The following is an 11,400-nucleotide window of genomic DNA, read 5'->3' on the forward strand; positions in this document are numbered from 1 at the left end:
AAGGCACATCCACTTAGCTGCCCTACGCGAGCGCCTATAGCCCCACAAAAACCCATCACAGACCCTATCAGCCTTAGTCAAACTTATTTGAGAATATAATAAAGGGATAGTCCTAAAAAAATATAAACTTAGGAAGTACTAACATTTTAAGGACACTAGAGCGTCCAAATAAAGATAGGTGCAAATGATAGTCGCTCTAATTTAGTATTCACCACTTCAATTGCGGGAAGGATGTTTAGATCCGGAATAATATCGACTGCAGTAGTTATCCGAACCCCTAGTAACCATTGGGGCATCTGATAATGCATGTCGGGTCTGAACAACCTGGGGTTTCAGTACATTTAATTGATATCCCGAGACTACGCCGAATTGGCCAGCTAAATCCTTAAGGGCACTGAATGCAGATGAAACATCCGAAGTAACAGCTATATCATCTGCATACGCTAAAATATTATGGAAAGTGTTACCAGCTCTTATCGGTACTATAGCCGGATTACCCTCAATTCTGCTCAAAAAGATCTATATAAAGGGCGAACAAGGACACCCTTGCCGCGTGCCCCTACTGATAGAAAAAGGAAATGGTCTGTTGTCCAGAAATGCGAAGTGAAGCTCTTGGTAAAAAATACATTGCCCTAATCGCGTGTATAAATTCTGCGGGAAATCCCTTCCACTTAAGTACTGCCCACAGGAACCCCCAGGAGACCCTGTCGAACGACTTCTCTGCGTCCAACAGGATCACCCGAGGGGAGAGATCTTAGCATGTGCCCAATCTAATAGGGCGATGACACGCCAGACATGGTCCTCAGTATCTCGCCCTGGAATAAATCTGCTGATGCAATTAAACCAGAGGAGTGATCACTTGAGCAAGCCTAACGGCCATCATTTTTGATTATATTTTAGAATCACTTTATTAGTGAAATTGGCCGGAAGGAGGATGGAAGCAACTCAGGTTTACCTTTTTTTTAAAAACTGCACTATTGTAGTATCATGCCATGATTCAGGGACTAAACCCCTCTGAGCAGCTCCAAGTACCTCCAGTAAGTCCCGCCGAATCTCAGCTAAAAATACTTTATAAAACTAAAGTGGGACTGCGTCTGGGCCGCAAGCCTTACCATTCGCTAAGGATTTTACCGCAAATTCAACCTCGTCCCACTGAATAGGGGCAGCCAAAAATTCACACTGCTCCTGAGGCAACTTAGAGGTGTCGATATCTGCTAAAAAATCCTCATCTGCTATTCCTATACCCAATCTAAGAATATCCTCTGTATACAAGGTGGTATAGTAATTCAAGAACACATCATTAACACCCTCCTGAGTGTCATGGATTGTTGCCATGTGGTCTTGAATTTTTATAACCCACCTCTGAACGCTACGCTGGTGGAGCTGCTTTGCAAGCACCCTGCCCGAATTCTCCCCAAACTCTAACATTTCTGTGATATTGTAAATACTTTGTGGCCAGCTCCTGTCCAAAAGGCTCCAACAGCCTAGCCTTCAAAATTGCTACATCCTGTTGACTAGACTCAGTCTCATGACCTTGTTTAGTTTTTGAGGAAAGTAAAATTTCCGCATCCCTTAACTCCTTTAAGAGGCTCTTAATCAGCTCTTGCTCCCTCTTCCACCAATAGGAGGAAACATTTTTAGTGTCCTCGCAACCCTGCTTTCAGAGTATCCCAGACTATCTGGTCTTTTGCCGAGCCCCTATGAACATTCAACTAACCATTTTTTGATGTGAACACAATAGGCCTCTTCTAATAATGATTTCCTTTCAAATGTCCAATCCCTAGGAGGTCCACTGCTACGCGGCCAAGGGCATTCAGCGATCAGAGGATTATGGTCCGAAATGATCGGGGGGGGGTAGGAGACAGAAGAAGCCGCTGCTAGCTGCTCAGACAAGAAAACCTAGTCTAACCGAACATTCTTATTGTGGGGGATCGAATAATGCGTATAGCCATCTTCCGATTTGTTATGCAAAAACCAGGTCTATAACACCATGTTCTTGAAGTAGAGCCTGAAGTGCTTTAAATACTTTTGGCTTCCTACTGACTTAGTTTAAGTAGTTGACAAGATTAACATTGCTTAGCATATTAATATTAAAGTCCCCACAAAACAAGTGGGCTGGGCCAAGCGGCCAATTCAACATTTAAATACCTAACCACCTCAGGATCGTCTAGGTTCGAGCCATAAGCTGTACTAACCATTAATAATTTACCACCTATAGACCATTCAGCTATGGCCCATCTACCCATTCGATCTCAAAGAACCCTTTTACAAGTCCCCACACCCGCTTCATAAGTATAGCTACACCCCTAATTAATGACTATTGTTTGGAACATAGTAGCACCTCAAAGCCAGGAAACCTGAGGCAGTCACGCCTTGCCCATGGTATATGCGTCTCCTGAATGCATAGTATGTCTACCTGCATAAGATGTAAAATTTTTGAAAATAAAGACCGCTTCTTTGCATCATTAAGGCCGCATACATTCCATGTTATGCAAACTTCTATAGCGCACAGCTACCCCAGCAAAGGGGTGTCCCGGCGTTTAGGATAGGCAGAAGCAACATAACACTACACAGAGCGACAAAGCAGGCAGACAGGAAGGATCCTAGCACTGAGGAGAACAAATTTTTTAATCGCCTTCCTAAACTTAAATAGGTCATTACAAGCACGAATATGGCAAGGGGGAGAATTCCAGAGTTTTGCAGCCAAAACGCGGAAAGATCATCCACCTACTCGACACAGCTTGAAGCGGGGGATGTTAGACGGGACCTGGAGGGTCGGCCGAGGACAAGGGGAGAGGTCTCCGGGGAGAGCCGTCTCCAGCGATCGTACAGACAAGTAACACCCCCCCCCCCCCCCCACAGAATAGGCACCACACAAGGATAAGATTTAACGTTCTTTATAAGCAATCTTGAAGTACGGTAGAATGGTACAAGGAGGTCTGGACTCGGGGGTCCCCTCGATTCTAGTCTCTTGGATGGGAAAGGGGTAGCGGGATAGTCTTATTACCAATCTGGTGGTTACGATGAGATGATGGGTAGCTCACAATCCTCGAGCTCGGCATTCTTGAAGGACGGGTTGCGGCAGCGCCAGCAGATCCCGGAGTGGTCGAAGGTGGCAACAGTCCGCGGCAGTGCCAGCAGGTCCCGACTAAGATGGTAGTTACAACGGGTCGCGGCAGCGCCGGCAGGTCCCAACGAAGATGGTAGTTACAACGGGTCGCGGCAGCGCCAGCAGGTCCCAACGAAGATGGTAGATTGCAGAGGGCCGCGGCAGCGCCAGCGGCAGGACGACAGTTCACAAGGCAGGGCTGCGGCAGCGCCAGCAGTCCGTCATGGATGAGTTCTTCTCGGTGTCTCTCGACTCTAGGATACAACTGCCTTCCTGCTCTAGAGCTGCCCCAGTTATAGGTCTGGCGCCCTTTGATGTCCCGACCCTCGCACTTGGAGGTCGGGAGGTCCGGGATGAGGGAGTCCAGACACCCAGCAGGGGGGTGGAGCCAGTGCCCGGGGGAGCTGGGGGCGATCGGCACTTGGCGGGGGAGAGCCATCGACACTTCTTCCTCCCATTGACCTGCCAAGTGGTCCGTTCACCTCCTGGTGGATGGTGGTGCCGGGCTGTCGGGGCCTGGCCAGGCCCAGGGTTGGGGTCGAGTTGAGGCCACGCGGCCTCGTGGTGCAGTGTCCAAGATGGCGGCCGGGCCGGGCAATGGTGCTGACGGTGGCCCGGGCCAGTAATACAGAGATGTCCGGGAGCAGGAGTCCTGTAGGGGACGGTTTGCGAGTTGCTTCTGTGGGTAGCACCTGGAGAGCCGGTGCCCGGGCCCTTTCGGGCGGGGAGGGAGCGAGCCCTTCATGTGGCCTGTCCAACATGTGTCTCCCCCCCCCCCCCCCCCAGCTGAAGGCGGGGAGAGTCACCCATCTTCTTGGGGACTTTCCACGTCGAGGCGGAAAAAGCGTGACAGGCCATCCGCGTTGGCGTGATCCTGGCCAGGGCGGTGCTCCACAGTGAAGTCCATCCCCTGCAGGGAGATGGACCATCGCAATAGCTTGGGATTCTCCCCCCGCATCTGCATTAACCATTGCAGGGGGCGATGATCTGTTTGCACCCGAAAGTGGGTACCGAAGAGGTAGGGCTGGAGCTTCTTGAGGGCCCACACTACTGCGAAGGCCTCCCTCTCGATGGTGCTCCAGCGCTGTTCCCGGTCCAGTAGGTGTCTGCTGATGAAGGCCACTGGTTGGTCGACTCCCTCGGGGTTCAGTTGGGAGAGGACGGCCCCAATGCCATGGTCGGAGGCATCAGTCTGGACGATGAACTCTTGGCTGTAGTCTGGAGCCTGGAGCACAGGGGCGGTGCCCATGGCGGCCTTCAGCTTCTCGAAGGCTGCTTGACAGTCAGGAGTCCAGTTGACTCTTTTTGGTTGGTTCTTGGATGTCAGTGCCGTGAGGGGCCCCACAATGCTGCCGTAGTCCTTCACAAACCGCCGGTAGTACCCGGTGAGCCCCAAGAAGGCTCGGACCTCGGTTTGGGTGATGGGTGGCTGCCAGGACTGGATGGCAGCGATCTTGAGCTGGAGGGGGGCCACCAGACCGCTCCCCACTTGGTGTCCGAGGTAGGTCATGGACCCCTGGCCGATCTGGCATTTGCTGGCCTTGATTGGGAGGCCGGCCTGTTGGAGGGCCTGCAGGACCTCTCGGAGGTGGTTGAGGTGATCTGACCAGTGGTGGCTGTACACTGCGATATCGTCCAGGTAGGCGGCGCTGAAATCTTCGAGGCCCGCCAATACCTGGTTCACCAGTCGCTGGAAAGTGGCTGGAGCATTTTTCATGCCGAATGGCATCACTTTGAATTGGTAGTGGCCATCTGGGGTGGAGAAAGCGGATCGTTCTTGAGCCCTGGGGGTGAGGCCGATCTGCCAGTAACCTGCTGTCAGGTCGAAGATGCTGAGGTAGCGGGCAGCCCCCATGCGGTCGATCAGCTCATCTGCTCGGGGAATGGGGTGAGCGTCGGTTCGGGTGACAGCGTTCAGACCCCGATAGTCAACACTGAATCGGAGCTCAGGGGTGGTGCCGGGGGCAGCAGCTTTGGGGACCAGTACGACTGGGCTGGCCCAGGGGCTGTCCGAGGGTTCGATGACTCCGAGGGTGAGCATCTTGGAGACTTCGTCTTGGATGCAGGCACGTACCCGATCTGGCACGTGGTACGCCCGATGTCTGATGGGGGGGGGGGACTGTCCCCCGTGTCCACGTCGTGCAGGCACCAGGGGGTGACCCCTGGGGTGAGGGAAAAGAGGGCTGCCAACTGCAGCAGGAGAGCCCGACAGTCTTGGCGCTGCTCTGAGGTCAGGGCATCTGACAGCTGGACCCCGTCTACCGAACCATCTTTTTCACGTGCCCTCAGGAGGTCAGGGAGGGGCTCGGAGTCTTCTTCCGCTCCACTGTCTGTAGCCATCAATAGGCTGAGCTCCGAGCGTACAAAGTGAGGCTTGAGTCTGTTGGCGTGGAGGACCCGGAGGGGGTTCCGGGAAGATTCCATGTCGATGAGATAGGTGACGGGGCTCTTGCGAACGACCACCTTGAAGGGCCCCGTCCACTTATCTTGCAGGGCACAAGGTTCAGTGGGGGACATCACCCATACTTGCTGGCCAGGTACGAACTCTAGGGAGGAGGCGTTCTGATCGTACCATTTCTTCATGGCCTCCTGACTGGCTTCAAGATTGGCTTTGGCGATTTCTCGGAACCGCCTGGTCTGATTGCGGAGGGTCAGGAAGTACTTGTAGACGTCTGGAGGGGTTTTCAGGGGGGCCATCTCCCAACCTTCCTTGACTAGGCTGAGGGGCCCTCGAACAGGGTGCCCGTACAAGAGTTCGAAGGGGCTGAAGCCGAGGGACTTCTGAGGGACTTCTCGGTAGGCGAAGAGGAGGCATGGGAGGAGCACATCCCACTGGCGGCGGAGGGGCTCTTCTAACCCCATAATCATTCCCATGAGTGTACGGTTGAACCGCTCAACCAGTCCGTTCCCCTGGGGGCGATAGGGGGTTGTGAATCGGTAGGTGACCCCGCACTGCTGCCAGAGGGATTTCATATATTTTGAAATGAAGTTCGTGCCTCTGTCGCTGACTACTTCCCGGGGAAAGCCCACTCGGGAGAAGATCCCCATTAAGGCTCGGCCGACCACTGGTGCGGTTACAGTTCGAAGGGGGATGGCCTCGGGATAGCGGGTGGCATGGTCCACCAGTACCAGGATAAAACGATGTCCTTGTGCTGTTCGGGGGTCCAGGGGCCCCACAATGTCTATTCCCACTTTTTCGAACGGGGTGGTAACCACTGGAAAGGGCTGCAGGGGTGCCTTGAGTTTGCGGCCGCTCTTTCCGCTGGCCTGACAAGTGGGACAAGACCGGCAGTGGTTGAGTACGTCATTTCTCATTTTGGGCCAGTAAAAGTGGGTCACCAGGCGGTTGTAGGTTTTGTCCTGACCCAAGTGTCCGGCCAGGGGGACACCGTGGGCCAAGTTCAGCAGGAAGTCTCTAAAACGGAGGGGCACCACTAACACTCGACTGGCCCCCAACTCGGCGATTCTCTGTTCACTGTACAATAGATCATTGTCCCAATAGATCCAGTGGGCCCCGGCGGTATCTCCGGCGCTCTGGGCGAGGGCTTGTTGGCGTAGTCCCTCGAGGGAGGGACATGTCTTCTGTTCTTGACGGAATTGCTCCTGTGTCGGTCCCCCTTCTTGACGCCACTGAGCCAGGTCTGGGAGATCCTGGGGCTGAGCGAGTTCAACGGTGTCGGCGTCCTCCACTGGAGCGATCGGGGGGGGGAGGTGCTGGCCATTCGGGTTCTTCTGGTTGGGGGATGGCGCACGCCGCCATGGACCGGGTGGTTACGCACGCCCAGTCCGGAAGGCCCAACATCCCCAGGTGTTCTCTTCTTTCTACGGCGGCCCATGGGGAACTCTCGAGATCGTTCCCCAGGAGACAGTCCACGGGGGCATCATTGCGGACCGTCACCTTCAGCATGCCGGATACTCCTCCCCACTCGAAGGGGACGCAGGCCATCCGACACATGCTCTCTGAATTGTCGGCTGACTGGACGGGGCAGAGAATGTTCGGTATTATTTGCTCGGGGGTCACCAGGTGACAGCGGACGGCCGTCACACTGGCCCCTGTGTCACGTAGGGCTTCGGCCTTGCGCCCATTGATGCTCACCCACTGACTATACTTTCTGGTGTTGGCGGGTAGGGGAGCCCGCGGGACCATGTCTCTCCCTCCCAGGCACGCCAGGACCATGGCGGCCGGCTCCCACTCTTGTTGCTCGTGTCCGTACTCTTCTTGGTCTTTGGAGACTTGCTCTTCTCCGAGGGCGGCGGCTGCTACCTGGCGGGGCCTAGGAGTCTGGTTCTGTGGACAGTTCGGGTCATTGGCGTAGTGACTGACTCGCTGGCATCGGTGACACGTGACATTGGCTCTGAACCCCGGGCGCATCGGGGGGTTGCCCCTGTTGGCCGGGGGCAGGGTGCTGGTGGCGGGAGCGGCCGGGACGGTGTCTTTCCCCCGGCCCTGGCCTCCTCCTCCTCCTCCTCCTCGGGGGAGGTGATGGCCTTGGTTGTTCCTGTTCTGCTCGTGCGGGCCACCCCGGCCCACTCGGGTGCTCTCCCATCGGTCAGCCTTGGCGGCGAGCTGCCGTGGATCAGTCATTTTACTGTCGAGGAGGTGCTGCCTGAGCTCGACAAAGCAGTTATTGGAGAGGTGCTCCCACACAACAAGGTTAAAAAGCTGCTCGTAGGTCGTTACGTTGCTCCCCTTGATCCACCCCTCGAGGGCTCGGCTGAAATAGTTCACGTATTCCACCCAAGTTGTACCCGGGATTCGGGTGCAGTCGCGGAACCTCTGGCGGTACATTTCGGGTGTCAGCCCATATCGAGTGAGGAGGGCGGCCTTCATGTGATCATAGGACGTTGTTGGACAGGCCACATGAAGGGCTTGCTCCCTCCCCGCATGACAGGGCCCAAGCCCCGGCCCTCCAGGTGTTACCCACAGAAGCAACCCGCACCCCGTCCCCTACGGGACTCCTGCCCCCGGACATCTCTGTATCATGGGGCCGAGCCACTACCAGCTCCATCGCCCGGCCGCCATCTTGGACCCTGCACCACGAGGCCGTGTGGCCTCGACTCGACCCTAACCCTGGCCAGGCCCCGACATCCCGGTACCACTATCCTCCCAGGAGGTGAACGGACCACTTGGCAGGTGAATGGGAGAAAGAAGTGTCGATGGCTCTCCCCCGCCAGGTGCCGATCGCCCCCAGCTCCCCCGGGCACTGGCTCCACCCCCCTGCTGGGTGTCTGGACTCCCTCATCCCGGACCTCCCGACCTCCAAGCGCGAGGGTCCGGACATCAAAGGGCGCCAGACCTATAACTGGGGCAGCTCCAGAGTAGGAAGGCAGTTGTATCCTGGAGTCGAGAGACCCCGTGAAGAACTCATCCTTGACCGACTACTGGCGCTGCCGTAGCCCTGCCTTGTGAACTATCGTCCTGCCTGCTGGCGCTGCCACAACCTTCTGCATCCTTCATCCTCGTCGGGACCTGCTGGCGCTGCCGCGGACCGTTGTAACTACCACCTTCACCGGGACCTGCTGGCGCTGCTGCGGACTGTCGCTACCTACGATCATCCCGGGACCTGCCGGCGCTGCCGCGGCCCGTCCACCTAGAACGCCGAGCTTGAGGATTGTGAGCTATCCATCATATCATCGCATCTACCAGATTAGTAACAAGACTGTCCCGCTACCCCCTTTCCCATCCAAGAGACTAGAATCGAGGGGACCCCTGAGTCCTGACCTCCTTGTACCATTCTATCGTACTTCAAGATTGCTTATAAAGAACGTTAAACCTTATCTCTGTGTGGTGTACATCTGTGGGGGGGAAGTTACTCGTCTGTACGATCGCTGGAGACGGCTCTCCCCCCGGAGACCTCTCCCCTTGTCCTCGGCCGACCCTCCAGGTCCGTCTAACATTGGTGGCCAGCGGCGCGATCCGAATCAACGCGTAATCGTACAGGGAGTAGCTCACCCCACGACTAAACCACAATGACAACCAAAGAGAGCGGATCCACCGAGAAATTCCAGATAGAGAAATTGGAAGAGTACAGCCATCGTGAGTTGAAACAATTTTGCATTGAACTAGGCATTGCTACCACTGGTCTGAGCACTAAAGACGATTTCAAGCACGCCATTGAGTCTTGGACAGAAACCGGGGCCGTCAGACCCCCGGACCAAAACATTGCAGCATCAGAAAGGAACACCACGGCTCCCGAGGAGCGAAGCACGGGTCTCTCGCAGGAAGAGATCCAAGAGAGAGAAAGAAGCAGACTTGTGGTAAATATTTTACCGTATCATTTTTGCCATATAATTATTAATACAAGAATAGCTCAATCAAATGAAAGGCAGAGTCCGGGGTGTCCGAGTCTTAAAGGGCTTTAATTCAGAAATGACAAATGATGACTCGAGTCATTGGAGATCTATTCCTTCAATACAAGGGTTCGAGCATGCAAGGAAGATGTCAGGAAAGATGTCAACGATTTACTCACAGTACATGGCATATATAGTAAAATGACACAATAGTATTGCATACAGTAGGCGTGACAAGTGAAATGTATATGATAAGAACACATGTGCGTAGCAAAGAGGCGTGAACATGGGTGTGCTCAGAGGCGTGAACTAGAAACGTCACAGAAAAGTGTCATAAGTGGGTGTACACTTAGTGAATTCTTGCGGAGTCAGCTGAAACCTATGGCCTGGATGCGCGCGCAGCTAATATGACGTGTGGTTGACGTGCGTCTGGAGGGAGCTAAGAGTCTGACTTTTGACACTAGTAGAAAAGGCATACGTCTGGCATGTCAGATCGACCTGTTCCTAAAACATATCTGGTATCTGGTGTTTGGAGGATGTCTATACTGGAGGAAAAGGTCTTTCGGGCAGAGGCTACGCTACACTAAATGTATGCGTGTCTAGATGCAGATGCGCAGAGGCAGGGCCTACCATGGTAACGGGAGCAATGAATTACATGAGGAGGACAGGAAGGCTGGCCCTTTACTCCGCAGTCGGGGAACTGTTTACTTATTTTACTAGACAGGAATGTGTTTTCGAGGAGGCTAAGCTGGCTACGCTGATAACTTGAAGGTAAAATACTGTTTTTGGCAGGCAGAGCAGGCCGAGCCAGGCACCGCTCGCTTGGCAGGAAGTAAGGCAGAGGTCAGGGATGCATCTCATCTCCACGCTGCAGCTTTCGGAGACAGAGACGAAAATGAGGTTCAATGGCAGGAATCAGGGCATAACTCGGCAGAGCCAGGGAAACGTGAAAGTGCACCATGTAAAGACGGTGGCACGGCATACTTAGGAACTGAATTATTGATCCGTTCATGGTGGATCTGAAAGAGGACATGTTAACGTTGGACGCAAATGTATTTGCGTCTTAAAATTCGGTTGCGGAGGGAAGTTACATGCACATTAACTCGTACATGGAGACGATGGGGTACTCGTTAGGGGACATAACTTGATCATAAAAATTCCAATTACCTCATTCCCTCCTTGTCCCCTACGGACCCATTAGGATATATCTATTTTCATGAGACCATCTATCTGTTCATATAACATCAAATGTTCTTCTTTCTTTAATCGGGAGTGGGAACGTGCACTTGAACGGGGAATACAGGATGTGGCGCACAAGCCGCAAATCGCTGGCCCACATTGAAGACATAGACAGCAACTGAATACAATGGCCAATATAATCCCTTGGAATGACAATAGCTTCCATCCCCAGGCTGTTACTACACCCCAGAGCCAACCGGACCAAGTCCATGAGCCTGGGTTCTGGTGTATCTGATGGGCAATTTCGTGAAGTCTGGTGATGGCCTTATAGACCGAAGGCGCGTTATTAGGAATAAACACGCAACAACTGGATCCGATGACTCTACAAGCTCCGCCCCTATCGGCCAGGATGACGTCAAGGACAAGGCGGTTCTGAAGAACAAGTCTCATAGCAGACTGCTCCTCTGTTAAGTTGCCCAAAGCTGAAGTAGTCTCATTCACTACTGCTTCGAGAGTTCTGATTAATTTGCGTATCAATTTACTATTGGACACTGTGCCTAGGTAGGGAAAGAATCCTTTATTGAAATCCGTATATTGTTCCCATGCGGTTTCAGTATAATCAACTAATGGAAGGTCTCTTTTGGCTCTAACATGAACGAGGCGGGAATTTCTGTGATAATCAGGAGGAGCTAGAAAAACATGTGGTAGTAGGAATGCAATGTAACAGGTACCATCCCAGTCTAGGGGTAAACGCATATAAGCTGTATGACCACAAACGAAATAGGAATGGCGGGAAGCTTTGAATGTAGACATGCCTTTAT

This window comes from Lissotriton vulgaris, chromosome 10 (genome assembly GCF_964263255.1).
Source record: "Lissotriton vulgaris chromosome 10, aLisVul1.2, whole genome shotgun sequence".
In the NCBI taxonomy this organism is placed as follows: Eukaryota; Metazoa; Chordata; class Amphibia; order Caudata; family Salamandridae; genus Lissotriton; species Lissotriton vulgaris.